The following is a 6,464-nucleotide window of genomic DNA, read 5'->3' as shown; positions in this document are numbered from 1 at the left end:
AGTTTTCCTCGTGACCTGATCCTTGATCAAAAAGAAGAAGGGATGAAATTCAATGTAAACATGATTATCAAGGGTGATTCGATGGACAGATAGAAGATTCTTGTCAGTGCTAGGGACATGCAAAATTTTCCTAAGATGAAATTTTTGATGTGGGGTACGAAAAACTGAATGACCAATGTGACGTATCCTCATACCTGCACTACTTGCGGTGTGGATCTGGTCCTTGCCATGATATTTCTCCTTGAGTATCACCTTCTCTAGTTCGCCGGTGAGATGGTTCGTTGCGCCGCTGTCGAGATACCAATTGGTATCGACGCCATATGAGCCGTCAACAGCAGCGGCCACCATTTCTTCATCTTTAGAGGAGGCCTCATCCTCATCGAGCCGGTACCAGCAATCTCTCGTCGTATGGCCCGGATTGCCGCAGATTTGGCAACGCACCGCGTCCGGGTGCGACCTGGAAGAACTGCCACAGCGGCCCCTAGTGTTGGTGGAGTTGGGCCATCCGTTGCGGGAGTTGGACCCGCCATTGCTGCCGCCACTCCCCTACTTGCCCTTGGAGCGAGGAGGACCACGATGACGTGTGTAGCCGCCGCGCCCGCGCGTTGCGGCGTTAGCCGACGACTTGAAGCCGCCCGATCCCTGGTACTGTGCCACCCTCTAAACAAAGTTGCTAAGCATTGAAAACAGCTCATCAAGGGATACCGGGGTGATGCGGGCGTCGAGGGAGGAGACGAGTGGTTGGTAGTCCATGTCGAGGTCGTGTAGGATGTAGGAGATCAGTTCATCATCCTGGAAAGGTTTCTCGGCGGTGGCCATCTCATCAGCGAAGCCACGCATTTCGGCGAAGTAGGTGGCGACGGTCTTGTTGCCCTTCTGGGCGTTCACCAGAGAGGTTCTGATGTTGTTGACGCAACTGAGTGACTGCGAGGAGAACATCCCCGACAGCGCCGTCCAGAGCTCGCGCGCCCTCGTGATCGCGGCCACCTGCACGAGCACCTCCTTGGTGAGGTTGTTCAGCAGGTACCCAAGCACCTGCTGGTCCTCTCGCACCCAGACGGAGTGAAGAGGGTTTGGCTCAGTTGATTCCTTCCCATCTTTGTCCTTGGTGTGGAGGATCCTGGCTGGCTCCGGTGTCGTGTCGTCGACGTAGCCGAAGACACCCGCGCCCCTCAGCTGCGGCGTGATCTGCGCGCACCAGAGGACGTAGTTGGTGCAGGAGAGCCTCTCCCTGACTTGGCCGTTGGGGCCAGCCTGGGAGGCACTAGAGGAAGACGACATAGTTGCACTGGATGGAGTTTTAGGGTTTAGACGTTGTGGAAGAGAAGGGCTCTGATTACCATGTGCGATGGCGGAAAGCGTCGTACCTCAACTCGAGGGGACGTCGTACGCATTTATAGGCAGGGGCGCACCTCCCTGATAGCGCATACAGTTTAGATACGATTACATCTTGAAGAGGAAGCTAGGTAGAGATAAAATTACAATGAAAAGATAAACTCTAGCTAACAACCTACCAACTACCTAAGATGATATGGTGCGGCAGCCTCCTTGTCACGTACATGTCAATATGGTCGTTTAACAACGACTACTCATTACAACATTTGGTTTCATGTCAATTATATTGTTTGGCCTATTTTATGCTCACCAAGAAGATGTCAAGAGCAAATCTATCATTCTTGTTTTGTTTGTTTGGCCGTGTGTAATTCTCAAGGTCGGTGTCTTCCCATGCTTCTCTTTGGAAATACTAGCACACATGCCCGTGCGTTGCAACGGGATAATAAAACTACATGCATCTGACTCAATATAAGAATGGATCAAGACCCCATATGTCTGTATTCTCTAGTTCAACACGATACCCTTTAATTAGAGCCAACCCGTTATATTCTCTTTTATTGACATGTGCTCACAATTTCCTTCAATTATAATTAACCTGCATATTCTCTTTTATTTGCACATGGAAGCTACCACAGTTAATAATTTATTTTTATTTTTTAGTCAATCGTCAACTTAGCTCGATATGTCTGATGCGGAGCAGGTCCAATATGGGAGTGATCGAACTCACGACCTCAAAGGCCCAGTATGAGCAGTCCCACATGTTAATAGCCAGTCAAACAAACCCGTCCTGCTAACCAATATTTAGCGTGAATATTTAAGGATATACTGCAATGTCAGATTCAAAACATTTCTTTTTCATTTTTTATACTTTCCAAAAAAAATCATAACTATGAATTGCTAAATATACTTGGCAACATGAATAATTTTCCAAATTCCAAACAATTTTTTTCAAAACCATACATTTAAAAAAACACGTACAAAAAAATTGAATGGAACATTTTTTGAAATTAAATGACATTTCTTAAAAGGATGAATCTTTTGAAAAAATACGAAGTTTTTTAAATTTGTGAACAATTTTAGGAAATGGAAAAATCTTTTGAGTAGAAAATGTCTTTTCACTGCAAAACTTATTTTCAGTTTTTGAACATCTCACTAAAACACGAATATTTATCAAATTTCTAGAATTTGTTAAATGCAATTTTAAATCTTGAACAAATTTGGAGAAACCCAAACAATTTTTAAAAAAATGGGAAATAATTTTCCATTTCTGAAACCAAAATTGGAACATGTAAATTTAAAAATTGCACACATTTTTGAAACAGGAACACAATTTTGGAATTCGTAACAGAAACTACGGAATATACTTGGGAACGTGAACAATTTTCCAAATTACTATCACTTTTTTTGAAAATTTCATACATTTTTGGGAAAAATAAGAATGAAAGGTTTCAACGGACCATTTCATGAAATTCACATACATTTCATAAAAACATGAACCTTTTTAAAAATACGATTTTTTAAGTTGTGAATAAATTTTGAAAATAGAAACATATTTTGAACATTCAGAAGAATTTAAGAAAATGTGTTTGTTTAATGGAAATATTATTTCTAATTTTTGAACATATCGGTAAAACATTAATATTTTCAAATGTGGAACATTTTTCAAATGCATTTTATTAATTATTGAGAAATATTTCAAAATACAACCATTTTAAAAAATGGGAATAATTATTAACATTTTGAACAAACTTTGGAGCGACAAATTTTTTTCCAAACATTTTCTAAAATTGGAACAGCCTTTTGGAATTCGTAACTTCTTATGAAAATTTGAATAAGAAATGAAATTCGAAACAATTTTTGAAAATTCCGAATTTAAGAAAAAAAAGGTATGTGTGGTAAAAATAAAAAATAAACATAAAATAAAAACAGAAAGAAATAGAAGAATAAAAATAGAAACAAAACACAGAAAAAAAATGAGTGGGCCAGTCTTGGCGCCCTGTGTGTATGTTGAACTATTTACCGCGCTGTACGGGAAATAGGATTCTGTGTTTCTGCGGGAAGGAAAAAATAAACATGAATATTTTCAAATGTTGAAAATTGGTCAAATGCATTTTATTAAATATTAATTTTTTAAAAAAATAGACACATATAAAAAAATTCGGAATAATTTAAATGGAATTCGAATTATTTTCTGAAAATTTTGAATTTTCGAAAAAGGAAAAAATATAGACTTGGAACGGTAAAAATACAAAATTAACAGAAAATAAAAAGGGAAGAAACATAAGAAGTAAAATAGAAACAAAACACAGAATATAATGAGTGGCCCAGTCATGGCGCCCTGTGCGTACGTTGAACTATTTGCCGCTCTGTGCGGGAAATAGGATTTTTTTTGTTGTTGCGTGGGCAGAAATAAATCGGCGGACTTTAATGGTCCATAGCGCGCGGCCCATGGACGTAGATCTGGACAAATCTTTATCTTTTGCTAATAGACGGACGTACAAAAGTTTAGTAACACCTCGGATAGAAAAAAAAATATTATTTTGATGATGAACGGATGAAAAAATTGAAGAAACGCACCTTACTTTATTAGTAGGTATAGATATAGATATAGAAATGACCCTGTGGGATCTTGGCTCGCAGTGCTCAGCAATCAGCAAGACGAATCAAAAGGATAGTTTCAAAAAAATAAACATCAATATTTGTCATGTTGGCCGATTACCGACCACTCCCATTGTATGGTCTACAAAGCTACTTCCTTGTCTTACTATGCTGACTTTTCTAGTACCGAAGTTATGGCTAAAATTTATAACAACTCGGACAACCAAAGCTACCCAAGAAGCAAAGGAAAAGTACAGAAAGTGTGGACTGTGGAGGGTGTTAAGATTAAATTAACTAGATGATACCCCGCATGTTGTGGCGGAAATATTTTGCAACATATTTCAATGTGGTTCGTTGTTTGAAACCTGAATATTTGAAGTAATAATATAAAAAGCTAAAATAAAAAATACAAATAAGTTATTGTGTTTGATTACTATATAATTGTAAAATGTTTATTAAATATATATAGCATGATAGAATAAAAATTCTCATGTATGTTTGCATGTTAAGATGAGTCTTTTTTCATGCATGTCATGATGAAGTGGCATGCTTGCATGTTGAGAGACACATGGTAGTGGGATGGATCTTTTCTCATGCATGTTATGCGATAATGTGGTATGCTTGCATGTTAAGAGAAATAGATAATGAGGACTAGCTATTTAGGTATAGAAGATATGCGCTAATTATGTACATCCATGCTTTATTTATTATTTATTTTCTCAAACACGCACGAGTGTGCGTATCATTCATTAAAGAAGAGAGGGGTGGAGAGCCCCAAAAATCCACCGTTACAAGCTTATTTACATGCGGAATTAATCCGGCACTACCCTAGCTTCTACAAACAACTACTCGCGTGAGTCCCACACTCCTCGCTCCGCTTCGAATCCTTCCGCGTCACCTTTGAACAATCCCGCCTTTGCCCAAAGTGTACCTTCATCTCGTATGCGTTGGATGGTGCGTGGGATCAAAGGCACATCACCATTGAAGACCACATCGTTCCTCTGCTTCCATATCATCCACATCCCAAGGAGGCATTTTTCTTTGTGTGCACGCCCGCTGCTTGTGTTCCCATCCTGTCTTATAGACCATTGCTCTAATGACTCGTGTGGCTGTGGTTCAAGGTCCACCCTCTTTGTTAAGCGGCCGATGGCTACCCAGATCTGCCTCGTGAAGACACAGTCCATCATCAAGTGCTGCATGGTTTCCTCGTGCTGGTTGCATAATGGGCATGAGTCTTGGTGGGGTAATCCACGACGAGCAAGCCTATCAGAAGTCCAACACCGGTTCCTTAGCGCCGGCCAAGAGAAGAATCGGCATCGCCGTGGCGCCCTCGATTGCCAAGTGAACGATGCAGTTGTGGCCACTTGTCTTCCCATAAACCTAGCCGCATAGGCCGAACGAGCCGAGAAGGCGCCGTTCTGCTCCCACATCCACCTCACCGTGTCCTCAACCTCGTCATCTAGTTGCACATCAGCGATCATCGGCCAAAGGTTTAGAAACTCGTCCACCTCTTCCGGTGCTAGGTCAGTGCCAAAGTCCCTGGCCCAAGCATTGTTGTTAAGCGCGTCCACCACCACCTTAGATCACCGTACTTTCCTCGGGATGCAGAAGTATATCCGCAGGGCAAGCTCGCATAGCCGGAAACCGCCGATCCATCTATCCTCCCAGAATAGGGTGTTTCTGTCGTTGCCAATCAGGGTCCGAGTTGCTGCTTGAACCAAAGCTTGCGAGTCAGATGGCACCACGATAGAGAACTCCGCCCAAGGCCTTTCCTTGTCAACCTTTTGCAGCCACAGCCATCGGGCCTGCAAAGCTTTGTTCATCCAGAACAGGTTCGGTATTCCAAGTCCACCTGCCCACTTGGGCGTACACACTTCCTCCCACGCGACCGCACAGGAACCACCACGGGCCTCTTTCTTTCCACACCAGAGAAAGCTTCTGCAAATTTTTGTGATCGCCGCTAAAGTTTTCCTCGGCAGGTCCAAAGCCATCATTGAGTGCACTGGGATGGCACAAAGGGTGGACTGAATCAACATGAGCCTGCTACTCTTGGGTAGCAAGGCTGCTTTCCACATTGGTAGGCAATCTGCAACCTTGTCTACCAGCTCCTGAAACTGCGCTGCGGTGGGTTTCCTGATCGTGAGCGCCATCCCCGGGTATTTGCATGGGAATGTGGAGTTGGCACAACCCAGGGAAGACGAGACCAAATCCATCCCCTCCTAAGAGCACCGTATCGGCAAGGCCACGCTCTTGGCCATGTTGACAGCTAAACCCGGTGCCTTCCCAAACAACTGTAGAATTTCTTGGCATGAGCTTGTTTCCAGCTCATTTGGTTTGAAGAATACAACCACATCATCCGCAAACATTGAGACTCGCTTCTTCAACCCAGTCCATGCCAAAGGTGCCAACAGACCCCGCTCCGTGGCATACTTGAACATAGCCCGAAAAGGCTCCATACATAGGATGAAGATCAATGGTGAGAGCGGAGCACCTTGCCTCAAGCCCTGACAAGAGAGAATCGGCCTACCAGG

The 6,464-nt window shown here is 42.6% G+C and overlaps 1 pseudogene; it reads right to left on the bottom strand.

Annotated features, from left to right (window-relative positions):
- Nucleotides 1–657: 657 nt before the first annotated feature.
- Nucleotides 658–801, bottom strand: LOC125549703 (annotated as a pseudogene).
- Between the last annotated feature and the right edge of the window lie 5,663 nt (nucleotides 802–6,464).

Source organism: Triticum urartu, chromosome 3 (genome assembly GCF_003073215.2).
Source record: "Triticum urartu cultivar G1812 chromosome 3, Tu2.1, whole genome shotgun sequence".
Lineage (NCBI taxonomy): Eukaryota > Viridiplantae > Streptophyta > Magnoliopsida > Poales > Poaceae > Triticum > Triticum urartu.
This window is presented reverse-complemented; position numbering and strand designations above follow the sequence as displayed.